The following is a 21,826-nucleotide window of genomic DNA, read 5'->3' as shown; positions in this document are numbered from 1 at the left end:
GTGTTCTGCTCCTGCGCCTGCGCAGTGGCCCTGGGCCTGGACACCTCTGCAGTCCGGGCGCCGAGCCCCAGGCCGGTGCCTCCGCTCCCAGAGCTCGGTGTAGGTTAGGTTTCACCAGCAGCCTCTCAGGAAACCACGCATCCGAATGCTAGGACCCAGTTAATAGGTAATAGGAAGTTCTTGGATGTTTGCCTTTAAGGAAGGTTGCTCTAGGCGTTTGCTGTGAGGATTGGGAAGGCCCTGACTGAGAGGTGGGCTCTGGTATATGATTGTGTGTGATGAATGAATGAAAATCCGTGCGGAGCTGTACAGCGCAGGGCGATCATTGGGCGGACAGGCCAGGAGCAGCCATCCTCCCAGCAAACCCGAGACTGCACCTGCTGTGGGCCAGCCTCCTCCCACTGTGGATCCTTTAAACTCACAAGGGCCCCGTGGCGAGCCCTCTGCGCCTCCCTTTTGCAGAGGAGGAAGCTGCCCCCAGAAATGCCCCCTGGCTGGCAGACAGCCGCCCGCTGCGCACCCTCAGGGAAAAGGGCCAGGACACCAGCCTGTGTTGGGCAGTGCCCCCGCCTGACCCCGGAGGGAGGCAGAGGTTTCAGAGCACTGGCACTGAGCCAGCTCACCTGTTCTGTTTTGAGTCCATTCATTTATGGGCAACAACAAACCGGCCCCTTGCCGGGTGCGAGGGGTGAAAGGAGAGGGAGGCAAACAGCCCCACTCAGGGAGTTCCATTCCAGGAAGAGGGGAAATCAGTCTAATTGTGGCGAGGGCTTTGGGGGAACAGCACAGCAGGGCTGTTTGGCAACTGTTTCACCTTGGAGCTGCAATCCTTATTTGAACCAGGTTTTACAAGAATTATTCTAGGTTTCTGCAGCTCACTAGCGGTTTATATTGCTAACGGGAAGCTGGCCTGAGGAAAAGCAAACATACAATTCTCTCTCTCTCTCTCTCTCTCTCTCTCTCTCTCTTTAACCTAACCCAAGGATATTTTTTCTATTGATCTTTAGAGAGAGAGTGGAAGGGAGTGGGGGGAGGGGAGAGAGAGAAAAAGAGTGGAAGGGGAAGAAGAAAGACATCGATGTGAGAGAGACACATCAACTGGTTGCCTACTGCATTCGTACCCTGATTGGACGGGAGATCAAACCTGCAACTGAGGTGCATGCCCTTGACCAGGAATCAAACCCAAGACCCTTCTGTCCTCGGGCCACTGATGCTCTAACCACTGAGAAAAACTGGCCAGGGCCACATATATAATTCTTAGCTTTTATTTTACACCTTCCAGTTCTCCAAGAATTGAGTGTATTTTCATTTAATATATTTGATCTCTGCTGTGTTGGAACAAAGCATCATAACATTCTAGTGGAATCATAAAATGTGAGCGCATGAGACTAGAGGTTGAGTCCTTTTTCATCAGATAAAACTTGACCTTTGCTTCTCTGAATCTCAATTTTTCCTCTCTATTTAAGGTTATTGCAAGGTTATTATAAGCCAGGCATGAATTGAATAAGGGCTGACACTAAGGCAATAGTTGTGGGAATATGTATACTTGTTTAAGCTGCTAAATGTGTACTAATTTGTTATGTTACAGTAGATAATACAGATTTTAGTACCTGGAAATATGATCAGGCTATCCTAAATACCTGAGGAAGTGAGAACAGTTGTACAACCAGTGAATATGCAGTGGTGGAAGAGTTTTGAAAAGCATGTAGGAGGAAGTTCAAAATGCCTTGAACAGACAATACTAGAAATCTAATTTAAGGACACTGCTGTTGAGGACTCGGAAGAAAGTGAAGAACATGTTATTGGAAACCGAGGAAGGAAAAATCCTCATTGTGTAATGACAGAAACTTAGCAAAATTGTCTCCTGCGGTTGTGTTGAAAAGAGAAGTTACAAGTAATGAACTTTGATATAGTATATCTAAGATTTCCAAGCAAAGTGTTGAGAGTGCCACCTGGTTTTGTGTTTGTTTGTTTTTTCTTTTTGATAATAAAATGCAAGAGGAGAGAGAGAAATCAAGGGAAGAGTTCTTGAAATATTGAACAAAAAGGAACCAAGAACTACTGACTTTGAAAAAAAAAATCATTGTCTCCAGAAGGAAAACATGCTAAAATTCATTCTTAGGGCAACATGCTCTAGAGAAAAGGCTGAGATCATTACTAAACAGCATTTTGGTAAAACCCCAGAAAGAAAACTATCAGAGAACTCAGTCACACTAAGGGTCCTTTTAAGAATTTAGTGTGCCTGACAGACCCTTTCAATCAAGTCAGTGGGTCTCTAGGAGAGTTAAGAGCATTGTCACTAAGCTATTTCGACAAGAGCCAAAGATAGAAAAGGGATTATCCTGAAAAGATTTGTGGGTATATATTTTGTCTGCCCTGTGAAGTCCATGGAAGACCCAAAAGGTGCTTGGGGGGAAAAAACGTTTCAGCAGAAACGTTACCAACTTGGTCCAAAGGTACAAGTAAAACTTACAAAATTGAATGAAGCTATTAGACCCACAAATTCTACTGGTCCGAAGCAGGGCAGTAATAGTTGCAACCCTGTTATCTTTCAAGAAAAAGAAAGAACGACTCAGAGGGCAGAGCTGAGACCCAGAGAGAATTGTTCTCAGGCCTTGAAACCTAACCAAAAGACACCTGCCCAGTGGAATTTACAATTACCATGGACCAATTACTCCATTTTATCTTGTATTTCTTGTCCGTTTTGAACCCATGTCCATAGCAGTTATTCTGTATCTGCCCTGTCTCGTCATTGTTTATTGGATGTGTTGGGGGCTGTCACTTGAGTTTCATGGGTCCAGAGAGGAGAGATGGAAAGAGGTTACAGGTAGGAAGGACTCAATTATGAGGAGTAACAGAAGGACTTACTAGTAACTTGGTTTGGAGTGAAACCAGTTATGGCTGATAATCTGGGTTTGGGATCCAGGGAAGAGATCTGTTCATGCATCTTTTCTGGGAACTGTGGTTCCCAACTTGAATTCAGCCAACTCAAAAGAAAAACTTTCCTGGAATTGGGATTGAGTAGCATTATCATGATTTAAATGGATATTATGTATTGCTGTGTAACAAGTTAACTCAGAACTCAGCACCTTAGAAGAACATTTATTATTGATTGATTAATTATTGCTTTGGGGGGAGCGGGTAATCAGGAGCTCTTGGGAAGACAGGCCCCCTTGCTCGTCACCATCACAGGCTTCTGGCTGCACGCTGGACGCTGGACGGCGCTGGCCCCCTGCGGATGGCGGACGGCGGATGGAGGATGGCAGATGGCGGAAGGCGGATGGAGGATGGCAGATGGCGGATGGAGGATGGCAGATGGCGGATGGAGGATGGCAGATGGCGGATGGAGGATGGCAGATGGCGGACGGCGGATGGAGGACGGCGGATGGAGGACGGCGGATGGCGGAAGGAGGCCTGCGCAGATCCGGGGGGTATTGTGCAGGATGCTGTCCAAGGAGCCCGGGCCTTCTTGTTAACGGTGCTCCGCTGGCCGGATATCCGCTTCACGACGATCACCACACCTTCTTGCCGCTCCCACTTCCGGTGAGCCAGCCAGTTGCAGCGAAAGGTTATTGGCGTCGGGGCTGTAAGTCCGCCTGTCCCTCGCTGTCAGGAGCTGGAGCCGTTCCGGACGACCACCCATCGCAGGTGGGCACGCCTGGGCAGCCTCTGAGAGCCCCCGCACCTTGGGGCGGCAGGGTTGAGGGGGTGACGCCAAGGATGTGAGGGGCACAATGAGAAATGCCCCCCGGGCAAGCACGCGAGGGCACGAGATGAGGGCACTGGGCGGGCGGAAGGTCTCGCTCCAGAACATGTATTCATTCACTCACAGTTTGTGACAGTGTACAGCCCAGAGAAGGCTCTCGTTATGCATTTGGCTCAGTGTTTCTCTCGAGGTTGCAGCCCCGTTCCCAGTTCGAGTCCCAGCTAGGTTCAGATGGACTAGAGAGTCCACTTCTAAAATCTCGGATTTGGTTTTTGACAGGCCTCCCTCCTCGCTGGTTATTGGCAAGATACTTCCATTCATTGGCGCACGAACCCCGCCATCGCCTGCTTGAGTGGCCTCATTTCATCACATCTGGCTTCCCACAGAAGTGATGTAAGAGGGAACGAAACGTGAGCAGGTGAGTAAAATAGTACCCCAAAGGAAGCCAGACTGGTATCTAGACTAGTACATATGTTAGGGTCGCCTAAAAGTGGTAAAGAATTATGAAATTTATTAGGTCATCTGGAAAGCCAGATGGGCTGAGCCCCAAAATGGCGCCAGTACCCAGGGTTAGGGAGTCAGACTTTGAAGGACTCTAGGGGGGCTTTCTCGGGCAAGTCCTGAGGGGAAAGATAATGGTCTTAGCGAGTGGAATGTGATCTAAGCGAAAGAGACGGTTGGAAGTGGTCCAGGGGAGAAGGCGTTGATTCAATTATTTGATTAGACCTAACAACATAAGGTCTCTTACAACTCAATAATAATAAGATAATGTACCCAATGTAAAAACGGACTGCCCTAGCCGGTTTGTCTCAGTGGATAGAGCATCTCCCGGTGAGACTGAAGGATCCGGGGTTCCATTCCGGTCAAAGGCATGTACCTTGGTTGCAGGAACGATCCCCAATCCTGGTAAGGGAGAATGCAGGAGGCAACCAATTGATGTGTCTCTCTCATATCGATATTTCTTTCTCTGTGTCTCTCCCCCTCCCTTCCACTCTCTAAAAAATAAATAAATAATAATAATAATCCATGGAAAAAATATCCTCAGGTGAGGATTTAAAAAAAGGAGAAGTTGTGTAGTGATTTAAGAGAGTCAGATAGCCAAGGATCAGGTTTGCATCTTGAAATGGATCTAATAGGCTTTGTTCAACCTACTTAATCTCTCTATGTCTTAGTTTCCTCATCCATAAAGTAGGGCTTTTGATAGTATCTACCATATTTAGTTGTAAAGGTTAAAAGAATTATTATCTGTAATTCACTTAAGTGACTAGCACATAATAAACACTAAATAATATCTGTTAATATTAGTGTTTACTTTTAAATGTATTACTCATATGAATAAGTTAAAACAGAAAGGCCCTAAGAAGATAATCTCATTAGATAAAATATATTTTGATAAAACTTAATATCCGTTTATGACTTTAAAAATATTAGTATACAATAAGAAGAAAGATTCTTCTATACACACACACACACACACACACACACATATGAGGTTCTACTTGGTACAATAAGAACAGAAATATGAATTAATATTTACTGTTATTTACAGATAATGCAGTTGCCTACCTGGAAAGCCCAATGCAAATAAAAATCTAACAGGATTTTTAAAAAATTGCAATTATCCTAACTTCCTTCTGGACAAATAAATGTGTGAAAATTGTTAAGAGTATTTTGAAAAAAGAGAAATATGAGTGCAGCTTTGCCCTCATAGTTATTAAATTGTGTTACTGGTGCATAAACATATCAATAGAAGAGGAAAGAAAGGCCAGGAGGTGATCAGCATATGATAAGGTGTTTAATCAATGTGGAACATTTTAGTTTATTTAGTAAGTGGTATTGGGACAAGTAGATAAAATCTGGTCAGTAATAAAATCTACCACCCTTTTGTGGGTGGAACAAATTTATCATATCACCAGGGATATTTGCAGAGCCAACTTGGAGGCACACATTGGGGAGGCGATACAGAAGTCAATAGCTTATTGAGAAGGGTGCATTCATTCTCCAAAAACAATTCTTGTGATATGTATTTCTCTCTGTAGTAATCTTACTGCAAAAATCTGAAGCCACTTTTCTTGTTGTTGTTAATCCTCACCTGATGATATCTTTCCATTGATTTTTAGAGAGAGTGGAGGGGGAGAGACAGAGAGACACATTGATGTGAGAGAGACACATCAATTGGTTGCTTCCGCATGCACCCCAACCAGGGTCAGGGATCAAGCCTGCAACTGAGGTACATTGCCCTTGACTGGGAATTGAACCCAGGACCCTTCAGTCTGCCAGTTGACGCACTATACACTGAGCCAAAACAGCCAGTTCTGAGGCCATATTTTTGGGTGCACATCAACACTAATAAAAGAGAAAAATGGTAATTGGCATACGAAGATACCCTTTTCATTGGCTAATCAGGGCTATATGCAAATTAACTGCCAAGATTGGCAGTTAACTGCCAACTAAGATTGGCAGTTAACTGTCAACAAGATGGTGGTTAATTTGCATATGTAGGCACAATGCAGGGAAGCCCTCTGCCACTGACAGTGATCGGAAACCCAGGGGGGAGCTAAGAGCTGGGGGGCAGGGTAAAGGCGGCCCTGGAGCCGCCTTTGCCCTGCCCCCCAGCCATGATCGGAGAATCAGGTGCCTTTTCCGCCCTGGCCAGTGATAGCAGGAAGTAGGGGTGGAGCCAGCAATGGGAGCTGGGCACGGTTGAAGCTGGCAGTCCCAGGAGCTAGGGGCCCCTTGCCTGGGCCTAAAGCGAAGCCCACGATCGTGGGGCCGCTGCAGCTGTGGGTCCCCGCTGCCAGGGCCGGATGCCTCAGCCAGAAGCATCCTGCAGGGGCAGGGGCGGAGCCCGCGTGATCGCGGAGCCCCCCCCCACCCCCCCCCCCCCCCCGCCACTGCAGGTCCCCGCTGCCCGGGCCGGACGCCTAGGCCAGAGGCGTCAGGCCTGGGCAAGGGGCCGATCCTGCAATTGGAGGGTGATGAGGGTCAACGCCTGAGGGCTCCCAGTATGTGAGAGGGGGCAGGCTGGGCTGAGGGACACCCCCCCACACACACACACACACCCAGTGCACGAATTTCGTGCACCGGGCCCCTAGTGTGTTCATAATAAATTGGACAAAATTAGACACTTCTTGAGGGAGGCAGTATAAATAACAAGGACTCCATTGACATGTATATAGAACACATTTGTAGTGTTGATAAGGTTCACAAATGACATCTTTTTTAAATGAAGAACTCTCTGGATGCACAGTGTTATCTTGTGTCCCCAGATACCCAGGAAGCAGTCATTTGATGTCATACTGAGTTTTAGCAGGATCACTAACATCAACCGTTGGATAATAGGCTGACAAAGTCCAGACTTGATACGATATGAACCAATGAGACATGCTGCCATGTTTACTGAGTACAGTATCAAATATTTTTTTTAAAAAAATCCACACTGGGTAACTTCAATAATTTTATTTTGCATTTAGCTTGAGTTTCTTTCAAACAAAGACAATAGTTTTCAGTGTCAAGAAGGATGCAAATAAGTGTGTCTTCCACACTCTTCCTATAAGTTACTTCCATTACAAATTTTAAAAAGTAGAGTTGGGCATGGACCTATGAACCAGGAGGTCTCGGTTCCATTCCCACATGGGATGGAACATGCTGGGTTGCAGACTCGATCTCCAATGCGGGGAGGGGGGTGGGGGGAGGCGGTGAAGGAGGCATCCAATCATTGATTTTCTCTCCTCAATGATGTTTCTGTCTCTCTCTCCATCTTCCTTCCTCTCTGAAATAAATAAAAATATATTTTTTAAAAATAGTAACTAAAATTTAGTTATTAATTATGAGGCTCTTGACATCTTTTATCTGATGTACTTTTTTTTTTTAATCCTCACCTGACGATATGTTTTTATTGATTTTTAGAGAGAGGTGAAGAGAGAGAGATGATTGGTTGTCTCCCCTGCACACCCTAACTGGGGATTGAACTCACAACCTAGGTATGCACCCTAACTGGGAATGGAACCCGTGACCTTCCTGTGCACAGGACAATGCTCCAACCAACTGACCCACACTGGCCAGGCCTCATTTTGTTTTTATATTAATGGTAGCAGTAGGTACTATCAATATCTGCAACTTACAAATGGGGAAACTTAGGCTCAGTGAAAATATTTGCCCGAGGATCATATAGGTAGTACATGGAAAACACAGTTTTGACCCCAGATGTATTCTTTGAATTCAGATGAACACAACATTACAGTGTACTGGTATATTCAAAAGCATAGTGTCATTATTTTTCAAATATTAGAGTAATCACAATCATAACTGCAGGGAACCATGTTTTAAATAAACAGGATGTATGTTTCCTAGCAGAAAATCTCAGTGTGGCAGGGAGACACTGGAAAACAGAGAAATGAACCCCAAATCTAGGGGTTTCAGCTATTGGAACTCTCAGAAACTGGAGTCCTTCCCCTGAGGACTTTTTTTACTATCTGGGTCCAGGGAGGGTTAGAGCATAGATTGCACCCCCATAATACATAGTCCTCATCCTCACCCAACAATACAAAAGCAATCACCCTCTTCCTGGAGTCTTTTTCACTGCTCAGGACTGAAGGTCCATGCAGCAATGGCCCATGTTTTTAGCGGGAGGACATCTTTGGCCTCGATTTATTTTTCTGTGCAACTTTGCTCAGATAGATACCCAAGAAGGTAGGCATTTTGCAGGCCCTCTTCTGGGTACTGATATGATTTGTAGGATGAAGATAAAGAGTACCTGTCAGTGAGAGGTGGAGGGGATGGGGCAGGAGAGCCTGCCCCATGGGACCATCATGGCAAAATTACTTCTCTGAGTAGCACCAATTAAATAAGTCTTTCACCTAAACAGTTATCACAGCACAAAATTACAGGGCCTTTAGGGAAAATGCCACAATCACTCATCATTGACATTCTCAGAAGTGTCCAAAAACCAAAAGTGACACTTAACACAGAGATATAACAACCAGTCTTTCTAGTTTAAATAAACTAAAAATCAACCAAAGTTTATGGGACTAGAGAGAATTATGGTGCCATGCCCAATCCATTCTCAAGGACTACCTAGAAGCCACATTTTGTTCATGGGCAGCAAAAATTCCTGTTTTACCAAGAAGAGATAGAATTTATAGCATCAGGTCCCGAGGTGCTTACCTGCTCCTTAGCATAACTATTCTTATGACTTGAGTTTGCTCAAGGGGACCAACCACCAAACCCTGTGTCCAGCTCTCCTGGGGTGAAGCACAGGTCCCCGAATACAGGAAGCCTGGGACACGGGCCAGACCAATAACCACCACAGCTCAGTGCTTTTTGGAAATATAACTGTATTCTCCAATGGCAAGCAGATTCAGAAACAAAGCTATGCTGACCATAGAGTCTTGTGGTTCAGACCACAGAATTGTTTGATCCCAGGGACATTGGGAGGGGAGTGTGCTCCTGGCAGAGCTGTCTTACTGAATGGTGCTGCCTGGACAATACCCACTTGGTACAGGACCAAGATGCTCAGAGTCAGGAAGGGGGAGAATTTCCAGAAGCCCATGATGCCTCTCTGCAAGGGAACTATGATATCACTACTTGCAGCAGTTCAAAGTTTTATGAGCCTACAGACCTGGGCTCTGGTCATCCATGTAACTCCCTGGCATCATGGCTCCAGCCTGGTCACTTAATTTCTCTTCAGCATTGTTTCCTCATCATCGAATAGATTGCTAAAGAGTCTGGTGAACATGTAACATGCATTCTTTAGCAAAGCTGGAACAGTGATGCCACCTCAAATCTGGTTGGGGAGGGTAAGCTCATTTCCTCACACCCCAGCTCATCCACTTTCACATACATCTGCTGGCCAGGTCTCCTGAATACAGTCTTGAACACCCTGTCACAACAGCTTTTTCCAGAATGCAGCCAGAGCTATATTCCTGTGTGGGGTTGTTGGTCACACTGGCTGGGTATGTGGGGGAATGTAGGCAGAGAGGGAATATTTCTGCAGTTGGAATCTCTGAGAAACTAAAGACTAAATTCTGCTCAGCTGCTCTGCCTTCTAGCAAAGAGACCCCCATAGTCACCAAGCTTAGTAGAGTTTTAAATTAGGACCCAGGACTTAAACTGGAAAGAAAGCTCCCAGATCTCAGGACTGGGGGAGGAGGGGAGGGGGCTTGCATTTAGGACCATCTGCCCTAGGCTGTTGCACTCATGTGCCTCTCACTTGGTTCTGAACTGATTTCCTAGGAATCACTAGGCACCAGACCAAATCTGTGGGTGCACAGTCTACAGAAAGCTACTCCTGTGTTTTGCTCAGAGATGGGTCTGAGCACATGTGCAGTAAGAGATAGCAAGACTGGAGTTGGGCTCTGTATGGGAAGAGTGGAGCAGGAAGTCCCCAAACTGAGACTGTCCAGTGTTGTAATGAAGAGACCCAGACAGACGTAGATAGAGACTCTGAGGTTGGCAGGGACATCAACCAAGATATAGGATAATGGAGAGAGAGGGGGGAGAGGAAGAGATAGATGGATTGATATACCTCATAGGAGTCTCAGATCTCACCTGGCAATGGTGGCTTGGAGTGGAGGCTGTGATGATGGCACTTGCTGTGGAGTTTGTAGGTTTGTGGTCAGATGATTGAACTGTTGAAGCAGCAAAGTCACTCAGGTGGACAATGATTCTGATGCCTCCAGAGGCTGCTCTGGTCTGGGGTGGTGCAGGAGCTCCAGGCAACCAATCAGGGAAAGGATCCCGTGCCTAGGACTGTCTGTGTCATCCACTTGCTGGACTGCAATATCCTGCCAGAACACCTCACTTATATTTGCACTGAGGTCATCGATGGAATTGGGGGGAGGAATGAAGGGGACCAGTGAGAAACACCTTTAAAGTAAGTTAGATTTTGAGAAAATTTGCTGTCAAGGTAAATTTCACCTGTTCATTTCTACCAGTTTAAACATGCATCCCACTCCATCACTAACTGTGAGGTCTGGAGGGCAGGATCTAGGATCTAAGGGACTCTTGGACACCCCCACCCCCAAGTCTGACCTTTGACCCCCATCTAAGTGAGGGTGAGAGGGTTAATGAATAAGGGGATTGGTCCTGGGTCTGGGCAGGTGTTTAATTCATGTAGCTGAAATCACCACAGAGGACTGGCGCTTATGAAAATGAGATGGGAGTGGGAGCAAGAATTTTGTAAGACAATTAAGTCCGGGCTGATCATAATTCTGGCAGTAGGATTATGGGCAACTAACTTCTCAGGACCTCATTGTAAAATTGACCGTTAACACAAGTTTGGGTGGGTCTAATTATACTTACATTTTTTCAGTTGACCCCACAAAGTTCAGTTGGCCCTTGCACAGTTTATGGACCTGCGCAAACGAAAGCCGCCTTATCTCCTTGGCTGATTTGGCTCAGTGGATAGAGCGTCAGCCTGCAGACCAAAGGGTCCCGGTCGATTCCAGTCAAGGGCACGTACTTGGTTGTAGGCTCCTCCCTTGCCTGGGCCTTGCTCAGGGCTCATGCAGGAGGCAACCAATCTATGTGTTTCTTTCACATTGATATTTCTCTCTGTCTTTCGCTCTCTCTTTCACGCTCCCTAAAAATCAATGGAAAAATATCCTCCGATGAGGATTAACAAACAGCCGCGTTTTCAAGGGTCAGCTCCCAAGTTGGGAATCTGAGTATGCTTGGATGGGCTGTAGTTATATGTGGATATTTGACTTCACAAGAGGTCGCTGCCGCTAACCACCATATTGTTCAACAGTCAACAGTATTAATCTTTGAAATAGGAACCATAATCCCGTTTTGAAGGAATGATGTGTTTAGTAGCCATGTGCCTTTCCCTTAGCTAGCTGGGATGTGGAAAAGCATCCAGCCGTGGTCCACGTGGGGGATTCCTTAAGATCGCGATCCATACTAAAGGATTACCCAGCTTGTGCCCTGACCCCAGGGGGCGGTCCATCACATGGGCAGAAAGAGCCAGTGACCCGCCGGATGACAGTGGGAAGGGGCGAGGCATAGAAGCATCCCCACCTTTCAAGCAGTTCTAGTCTCCCTTTCTATGCCACCAGCCATCTCCTAATTGCTCTTCTGCCTGCAGGAGCCATAATGCCCCGCTGTCCTTGTTACCAGTAGCTGTTTGCCAAGACATTCTTGGACTGCGCTTGCATCTCTAGCCCCGGGGTTCTCCACTAGAGAGCAAGGCAGGCTTGACAGAACTGAAAAGTCCATACTGACACTTGCAGTCACTTCGAGTCATACTGCTCCACACATACAACTCATTCCTGTCTCAAACACACGCCCATTCCCCAAAGCCCTGGCACTCGCAAAAAATGACAGTTGTGCCATAAGGATATCCGCCCGGGTTCACGCAGAATCATGCCCGAAGCCTGTCTCGGAGTGTCCTGTAGGGTCGTATTTACACAGCTGCATGTTGGTGACCTGTTGGCATCACCCTGAAGAATAAGCATATTCCCTAACACCCAACTGTGAGGTACTTCGGCCCTCTCACACCCTGCACAGCTGGCTTCAGACCCTTCCCCTGAACTTTCTGTCCCAAGCTCGCTTAGAAAGCCCTGGACCCTGACTTCCTGCACTTAGCCTGTAGAGTGCGGAGAGAGAAACTTCTCACTGTCCCCAGGATCTTCAGGTCTGAGCGCACTGCATGCGCTTTACAGCAGCCAATATAGAGTCTCCCAGTGCAGCAAACAGAAAAAGTGCCTGGGGCTGATGGGGGACAGACAAGGACCCCCAACTAGGTGGTTTCCAGGCAGAGAGAAACTAGCCCAGTGTGTGCCGTGAGTGACCTCAGCCGTAGGTCCTCACCCTAGTCTGTGCTCTCCAGAATCCTCAACAATTCCTGGGACCCACCTGCCTCACTCCACATCTCTTCTCCCAGGCTGGTGGCCTTGCTCCGGGACACTCAATTTTCAAGATGCCCTTATTAAACGTTCCTCCTTCTTTACTGATGGGGCACCACTGCCATGAGGGAATAAAGGCTGGGAGATGGGAGTGCCACACTGGCAGGGCAGCAGGGAAACCAGGGAATGGAAGAGCTGTTCAGTAGAACGCAGGCATGCCATCAGGTACAGAGGTAGGCAAGGCAAGTTTAGCAAAGGACAGGCAGGGATCAGAATGTTGATCCCGGACTCAGTCCCTCTTGTATCCTGAAAGCAGATAGCCGGTGCTGAGACCCAGTCCTGGGCTTTGGGGCTCAGCAGTTTGAGTCCCAAGACCTGGTGCAGCTTTCGGTGCAGAGTTGCAGGGCCAGATTGGCAAAAGCTACAGGCATAGTGGATAGCCCATTTCTTCTAGGAATTACTTTTTCTACCTCTGTGATTTACCAAATAAATGTTATCTTACAGTTTGGGTCTTGGCTCTGAATTTCCTCACCAGAACCCAAGTACTGAAGTTGCTGAACCCAGTTTGGTCTGACTCCACCAGTGCCAGTCCTGCTGCCTACAACATAATGGTGCCACAACTCAGATTGTTCTTCCCGTGATTTGAATTGTTTCATCACTGGTAAGCTGGTTGTCCTCGCCACCTGGGCTTGAAGGACATGCCTAACTTTTCTCTTTCCTTCCTCCAGCCATGGGGTTCTCTCTCTCTCTCTCTCTCTCTCTCTCTCTCTCTCTCTCTCTCTCCCCCTCCTTCTCTCCTCCCCCTCACAGGTTGCCACACTGTGCAGCCCAAGGTGCTGTCTCTCTCTGGCCAGCCCAGCTAACATACATAGGTCCCTAAAAATCTTCTCAGGTCCCTGAAATCAAGAATAGGCTGACGTAAGAGTCCAAGGGCTGGGGCCCTGAGTTAGAGAACTGTTGCTTTCTCCTTCTTCTGTTTTGCTTTGTGGCAAAGCAGGAATGACTTGTTCCTTTTATCTTTCTCAGGAGTTCAAGAATTTTCAGAGGCCTAATTTTAATCTTTCATAATTACATCACAATTAGTGGCCAGAAAGTATATAGTAAGACAAATTAAATTTTTTTATCTTCAGATTTTTTGGGGGGAGTCACAGGAGTAGACAGTGAATTTGGGTCTAACTTTGTCTTAACTATGGTGCTCACAAAGGGCATTAGCTAGTTCTTTATTTTTATTCAACAAGGATATCCCTTTTATAGTGTGTGACTTCTGTGAGCAAAACTTCTTAGTATATGTGAATCCCTGTAGTGGTTACATCGTGTCAGCATTAGGGATTCCTCACTTCCTCTTTTCCTTGCAGATTTTAAATTTCCAACCTGTTAAGTGAATTTGTGGACCAAATTCCAAAGGAACTTTTTGTCTAGTTAGTTCTTGCACATTGTGTTTGGTAACAAACTCATAAGATGAACTGCTGGAAATGTTTCAGTATTTATCCAATAACTGACCATATCCTATAGAAAGTTAAGAAAACTTAGGCTACGTTTTAGTTTTACTACAACTTGTGTAAAGTTGCATGACGGGGCATTATTAAACTTTAACTGATGGGGGTGCCACTACCACAAGGGAATAAAGGCAGGGATTGGAATGGGGATACTGGGGGTTCAGAATCTGGCAGAGTTGTCAGCTTTATTCTGATATAAATCTGAGGATAAGGGGCAAGGGGCAAGGGTCACATCTAATGACATGTGTTCCTTATGCTCTGTTATAAATGATTAAATTGATCTCAACAAAATTCTAGCAGTGGAATCTTGAATGCATGTACTAGATTTATGGTAAAATGGTTTGGTGGTTTGTATGTTTTTTTTTGTGGGGGTTGTTTTTTGGACTAAATATAAGGTTAAATAAAATAGAAGAAGTCTAATGGTTAAATTTCCCATTTGTATTTTATTTTCTTGAATATTTTTTTATAGTTATTTGTTAAGAAGACTTAAAAATCACTGAACTTTGGTCAGAAAAATAAATATATCTTATAAACGTTTGATTTCCTTTCTGGCTACTTTTATTCAGTAAATTCTTTTTTGGCATCATGTTGAAGAATAAAAAAGAGGGCTGTAGAGTCCAAAGGAATTTGTTCTTAAAACTATTCTTCTTTTAAAAATCTCTAAGAAATTTATTTTCTACATTCTTTTTTCTATCATCACGAATGCAAAGTGGTATCAAGGTTCTTATTCTGAGGCTTATTAAAATGTTTCTCATCTTTAGCAAAAAAAAAAAAAAGAAAACAAAAATAAAAAACAAAAAGGAATTTTCAGTGGCCTAAATACTTCTAAGGAATCCTTTCTGCTGTGGAAAGATCAGTTGTAGGCTAGATCCCCAGCCCGTGTGTGTGTGTATGTGTGTGTGTGTGTGTGTGTGTGTGTCCCTCCCTTCTATTCTAAAAATCAATAGAAGAATATCCTCAGGTGAGGCTTACAAAAAATAAATGAATAAAAATGGGCAACTATGAGCCTTTTGAGGCTAGGTCATAAAAGGGAGTATAGCTTATGCCTACCTATGATTCTTCTTGCCTCTGGAATCCAAATATCATGCCACGAGGAATCCCAGGCCACATGGAGAGACCCATGCAGAGAAAAATCTAGGGTTCCTAGCCTTCAACTCCATCTGAGCTCCCACCAGACAGCCAACACCAACCAGCTGATTGCATCATCTTGGAAATGGGTCCTTTGGCCCTCAGTCAAGACACCTCAGCTGGCCGAAACCGGTTTGGCTCAGTGGATAGAGCGTCGGCCTGCGGACTGAAAGGTCTCAGGTTCGATTCCGGTCAAGGGCATGTACCTGGGTTGCGGGCACATCCCCAGTGGGAGATGTGCAGGAGGCAGCTGATCGATGTTTCTCTCTCATCGATGTTTCTAACTCTCTATCTCTCTCCCTTCCTCTCTGTAAAAAAATCAATAAAATATATTTAAAAAAAATATATATTTTATTTTAATCCATTAAGTTTTAGAGCAGTTTGTTATGAATCAAAGACGACCAAAAGTGCCCTGGCTGGTGTGGTTCAGTGGTTAGCACATCAGCTGATGCACCAAAGGTTTGATTCCCAGTGGTCCAGGGCATGTAGTCGGGTTGCAGGTTTCATCTCCACCTTGGTCAGGGTGTATTCGGGAGGCATCCAATTGATGTGTCTCTCTCACATCTCTCTCTCTCTCTTCCTCTTTCTCCTTCCTCCTCCCTCCCCAACCCTCCCTACCTTCCACTCTTTAAAAATCAATGCAAAAAATATCCGTGGGTGAGGATTAACAAAATAAAAAAATTACCCAAAGAATACATTGCTTAATTCTCTAGAACTCTTACATCAACACTACTTGTCAGCATCAATTTTTTAATTACCCTGTGGGTTGTTAGGGTGGAATAATTGGGCATGCAATTCAATTGAAGAATGTTATTCAGCACTAGCCGGTTTGGCTCAGGGTATAAAGTGTTGGCCTGTGGACTGAAGGGTCCCGGGTTCGATTCCAGTCGAGGGCACATGCCCAGGTTCTGGGCATGAAGGAGGCAGCCGATCAATGATTCTCTCTCATCATTGATGTTTCTATCTCTCTCTCTCCCTCTCTCTTCCTCTCTGAAATCAATAAAAATATTTTTTAAATCTTATTCAAAGCAGTGCTAGAATTCCTGCTCAGGATTTATATATTTATACAATCTGTATATTTGCTTAAAATTGAGGGGGGAAATATATGTAAAAGGATATTCATGGCAGTGTTATATTTCATTGAAAACAGAAAAAAACTGAAGTGATTATTAATAAGTAAAATAAATTATGATACATAATGTGGAATGCTAGAGAGGCACTATAAAGAAAATTAAGGTTCGCTCTCTCTCCCAGGAGCATGACCACCTACACCTTTCACCTTCTCCCTCCTCTGCCGGAAGCTGGTCCATCCTTGCTGCTTGACATAGTCGCTGCAGGGAAAAAACATCTGCACAGCATATGTTTCAAGGGACCTGGCGTATATGGCATACTGTTCTTAATATGTTTGCTCCCCTTCTTGGCGCTATGTGTTTTAACCAAGGTCACCTCTCCGAGAAAGATTGTTTCCCCAGGTAGGGATTTTTCCCTGAAGTTAGGGAGGGAATAAAACCCCTTAACTAAGTGCCAGGCAGGTAGTTAATCACTTTAACTACGAACAATCACTCTTAAACTACATAATCTTTACTCCCTGGAATGGAGATAAGAAACACCCTAACCTTTGGAATAGAAATTGATAGGATTAAAATCAACTGGTATAAATACAGATGTAACAAGACAATAAAAGACAGAACCTGGCTGGAGATCCTGGCTAGAGATCCTGGCTAGGCTGCTGATCAACTGAATGCTGTCTCCGTGTCATTCCTTCTTCACCGACTCCGTCCACACCTTTGGGGACCCCTGGACCTCCTGGGGTTGGACCCCAACACTCCTCTTCAACCACAGGCGTGCAATTCCTAATCTCTAAAGAACCCCATGAGGCTTGCATCCAGGGAGCTGTAGACAGCGGCAGCTCCTCCTGGGCTTGCCCCTATCACCAAGGCCCCCTTTTCTCTGACTTTTTAGTGAGCCAAAGCAGCCCAGCTTAGGCTCACTTACCCCCCTTGTTCCTCTCCTATTATCCTAGGCTCTTCTTTTTATTTAAAAAAAATGTTTTTATTTATTTTAGAGAGAAAGAAAGGGAGACGGAGAGAGAGATAGAAACATCAATTAGAGAAGCATTGATCAGCTGCTTCCTGCACTTCCCCTTCTGGAGATTGAGCTTGCAACCTGGGCATGTACCCTGACTGGGAATCTAACTGGTGACCTCTTGGTCCATTGGTCGATACTCAGTCAGTGAGCTACACTGGGTGGGCCCTAGGCCCTTCCTTGTAAGATCTAAATATATGACCCAATTTTAGTGAAAAAATGTGCAAAACTGTATATAGATAATCCTATTTGGGTTAAGATATATAGTGGATACTTCACCTATTTATAGTTGTACAAGGAGAAACATTTCTAGAAAGAGACTCACGAAATTTAACATTAACACACCTCTTTGGTATGAGACTGTGGAATTGAATTGGGAAATAACTTATATTTCCTTTTCTATAGTCTCTGTATTTTTAAATTTCTTACTTTGAAATTGATAACAAAAAACATTCAAATGCATAGAAATAGTACAATTTTGGAATACAGTATAAGAATTACTTTTAGCCAAAACTGGTTTGGCTCAGTGGATAGAGCGTCGGCCTGCGGACTGAAGGGTCCCAGGTTCGATTCCGGTCAAGGGCATGTTCCTGGGTTGCGGGCACATCCCCAGTAGGGTATGTGCAGGAGGCAGCTGATCGATGTTTCTCTCTCATCGATGTTTCTGACTCTCTATCTCTCTCCCTTCCTCTCTGTAAAAAATCAATAAAATATATTTAAAAAAAAAAAAAAGAATTACTTTTAGAGTTTTCATTAAAAAATAGTTCTTACCTGAGGAACATTTGTAGGTGTTTCCTGAGTGACCCTATCAGTGCATGGCAGCTGTCACACGTGGAGTCACCAATCCAGTGCATTTAAGGACAGGCAGCTATGGCTTTTTCATCTGAAAGAGTAAACCTTTTTTTTAAAGATTTTAAAATTTATTTTTATTTTTTAAAGATGTTTTTTTGATTTTTAGAGAGTGAGGAAGGGAGAGGGAGAGAGAGAGAACATGGATATGAGAGTGGAACATTGATTGGCTGCTTCCCATAAACTCTCTACTATGGATTGAGCCCGCAATCCAGGCATGTGCCCTGACAGGGAATTGAATCAGCAGCCTTTCAGTGCATGGGATGATGCCCAACCAACTGAGCCACACCGGCCAGGGCTGGCAGAGTAAACTCTTTAAGAAAGCGTAACCTGGATGTGAGGGCAGTCTGGCTGTGGCATCTGTCACCCCATTGATTGCCAGAGTTGATTCGGCTAATCTGGCTGCCTAAGCGGGTGTCCCCTTTCTCCCTCACCAGTCCATGTACTGCCTCCTGAAGCTGCACATTTGGTCGAAGAGGACAACCTTCCCCTCAGAGGAGAGGACAGTCTTTGGTCAAGGGTGTCCAAGTACCTGCACTCCCCTGCTAGAACCTCCAAACAAGCTCTCAAGGGCCATTTGACGGAGAACGTAGGGTAATCAAGTTTCCGGGACTCTAGACACATCCAAATGAGGCACTGCACATGGCAGTCTGCCCTTCTTTAAAAAAAAAAAAAAAAGAGTAACCGACCCTGGCTGGGTCACTCAGTTGGTTAGAGCATCGTCCCTATACACCAAGGTTGTGCGTTTGATGCCAGTCAGGGCACATAGAAGAATCAACCAATGAATGCTTAAATAAGTGGAACAACAAAGCAATACCCCCCTCCCAAACAATAAATAAAAATTAAAAATAAAAGAGTAACCAATTTGACCAAGTTTGACTCCATCATCAAATCTAAACTTGGGCATAATACAGCTTTTGCCTTTAGCTTTCCTATAATAACGTTAAGTGTTCACACAGCCAACATGGTTACTTACCTTATTTTCAACTTGCCTCAGAAATAACATACATGAGCATAGTGTAGATATATATGCATAGTGTAGAAAACCACATGTTAATAGAGGGATTAGTGTTGGTTATGTCCCCACTGTCATTTACTTTACCTGAAATTACAGGATTCTCATACAAGTGCACTGGTATATTGCTCAGGCTAAGGGTAAAATTACTCTGATTTTCTGAATACATGTCAGCTAACAGTTAGTTAGGTGACCAAGGTGTGGGTAGGTGGAAGGAATAGGCAGCAATAGAGAATGAAATTTACCCCATATTATCTGTGACTCAGAAATACCATAAATAGTTAGGAATTTAATATTATTAAACCAAACATCTCAGCCTAGATGTAATGTTTTCATGTTATTATACAGTGTTTCATGATAGAAAATTTTAATTTGAAAATGTGGTGGCTCATTCAAAAGAAACATTCATGAAAAACAAAGCATACACAATTATCCCAAACATTCACAACAAAAATATACAGAACGAAAGAGACAGTCCTCAACAAGCCTGTATGAAATCCTAAGCGATTGAACATTTAGTGCCTCCAGTCTTCCTGATCCGTCCTCTGAACTCCCAGTGCATGCATTATTTGGTCCAGAAGTCTGCTGAAGTCCCTGCGCCACATACTATCTATGGCAGACATCCAGGACGTTAAGGTGAAGAATGCCATTATTGCCCTCTGAGAGCTTTGGCTCTTATTATTAGTGTATTTCATATACCATACTATGGCTCATTGCAAATACCTTTTAAGGAAGGGCCTAGGTCTTATTCATATTTGATTACTGTGTCTAACACAGTAATCCATTTTAATTGCAGCAAAAACTTTAAATGGTAATTTTCTCTCCAAAATAACATCAGGGGAATAAAAAATAAGATGAGATTAGATGAAAAAGAATTAAAATTGTTGGACTGAGGAAGGTGCTAACATTCCCTGATTGCTCATCACATGTCAAACATTATTCCAGGGAATTTGAATGTTTAATCCTCACCCTATTCCTGTGAGGCAGCAAATTAAATCTTGCTAAGCCAGATAGAAGTTACTGCTTACTCTCTTCTCACCCATTCTCCCCAATGTGGCCTAGTGACGCAGTCTGGTCACTCATGGGCTTACCAGCCTTCCCTGGCTCTCTGCTGCCCTCGAGATAATGTCCAAAACCCTCAACTAATGTTATGGAGCTATAGGACCTGGTGCATTCCCATGTCTCCAGCCTTGTTTCTTGCCACTCTTTCTCTTGTTCTCTTCTCTTGGCATAATGCACTTCCTTCCATTACTTCAGCACAGACCATCCCCCTTTTCATACCCTAGCCTTCCCATGGGCTGTTCTCTCCACTTAGAATGCTTTTCCTTCCTCTCTTTTCATTAAATGTTGAATGACTAGAGGAATGAATTGAAGAGAATCAGGGTAGAATCCTATTCAGGAAAAGATTGAAGTAGAGATTAGGGATTTAATCACAAAACTATGGTAATAGATGAATTCTTTGAGCTTTAAACTGATCACAAGATGTAGTACAGCTAGCACCCAGATCTTGGTTTCTTCTCTCAACTAGTTCCTGCTCTTCCTTCGGGCTTCAGCATTAGTGCCACTTTCTTTTCTTTTCTTTTTTTAAATTATTTTAAATTTTATTGGGGTAACATTAGTCAACATGAACATATAGGTTACATGTGTCGTAGTGCTACTTTCTCTAAGAAGCTTTTCAACTCCGGGGGTGCTTAAGTCCCCTCACTGTATGCCCTATCGCTCTATGCAGCTCTCTTCTGTAATGCTCATCACATCAGACTAAAGGTGCTTACGAGTGAAGCCAGGCATTTCTTGATTTCATCTCTGTCCCAGCACACAGCATTGTAAACAGCACAGTGCTGGTTACTCTCTATATTTGTTTATTTGAATTACACTTAATTGCTCTAGGACAGTGTCGACAAATCGCGGCTCGTGAGCCACATGCGGCTCTTTGGCCCCTTGAGTGTGGCTCTTCCACAAAATACCACGTGCGGGCGTGCATGTACAGTGCGATTGAAACTCCATGGCCCATGCGCAGATGTTGGTTTTCGGCCTGGGCGAGTCTGTTTTGAAGAAGTGGCGTTAGAAGTGGGGGTACGTTCGCTGAGGTCGGCCCCTCAGATTGAGGACATTTTTAGCAAAGGCCAGCTTAGGAGTACCCTAATTAAGTTAATAATGTACCTGCCTATATAGTTTAAGTTTAAAAAATTTGGCTCTCAAAAGAAATTTCAATCGTTGTACTCTTGATATTTGGCTCTGTTGATGAATGAGTTTGCCGACCACTGGGCTAGGAGGACATAGAGTTGGTTAGTGTTTCCCATTGATTTTGATGTTTTTTATTTTTATATTTTGCCATTAGTTTTTTTCATGTAGCATTATTGGTGTAGTTGGGGAGTTTATAAATTCCCTGCCTACCTTTTCAGATTGAGTACAAGTGGTGGGAGAGTGGGGCTGCTTTTAAATATTAAATTATATTATATAATTAAATAATAGAATTAAAAAACAACAACTACCTTGATTATCTAAGTACCCCTATGAGAACATTCTCTGGAGAGGACCTGTGTTTATTACCAATTCTTTTAGCTCACTCTCCACCCTTTCCCTTTTTCCTGACTAATTCCTATTTATCTTTTACCCCTGAGCAGGGCTGTCACTTCAGACAATTTGACCTAGGCTGTTTAAAAGACAACTTCATTCCCAGTGAAAAGCAGAACAACAATAC

At 44.3% G+C, this 21,826-nt stretch overlaps 1 protein-coding gene across 1 annotated transcript in view; it reads left to right on the top strand.

The window, feature by feature from the left end:
• Positions 1 to 3,396: 3,396 nt before the first annotated feature.
• LOC132240999 (vitamin D 25-hydroxylase) overlaps positions 3,397 to 21,826 on the top strand; it is a 94,563-nt gene continuing 76,133 nt past the window's right edge. Inside the window, exons 1-2 of the mRNA XM_059708979.1 lie at positions 3,397 to 3,648; positions 3,986 to 4,124. The gene's annotated coding sequence lies outside the window, so the exon portion shown is untranslated. The remainder of the gene's footprint in view (positions 3,649 to 3,985; positions 4,125 to 21,826) is intronic.

The sequence above is a fragment of the Myotis daubentonii genome, chromosome 9 (assembly GCF_963259705.1).
Source record: "Myotis daubentonii chromosome 9, mMyoDau2.1, whole genome shotgun sequence".
Taxonomy (NCBI): domain Eukaryota; kingdom Metazoa; phylum Chordata; class Mammalia; order Chiroptera; family Vespertilionidae; genus Myotis; species Myotis daubentonii.
The sequence above is the reverse complement of the archived record's forward strand: the minus strand, read 5'-3'. Positions and strand labels throughout refer to the sequence as shown.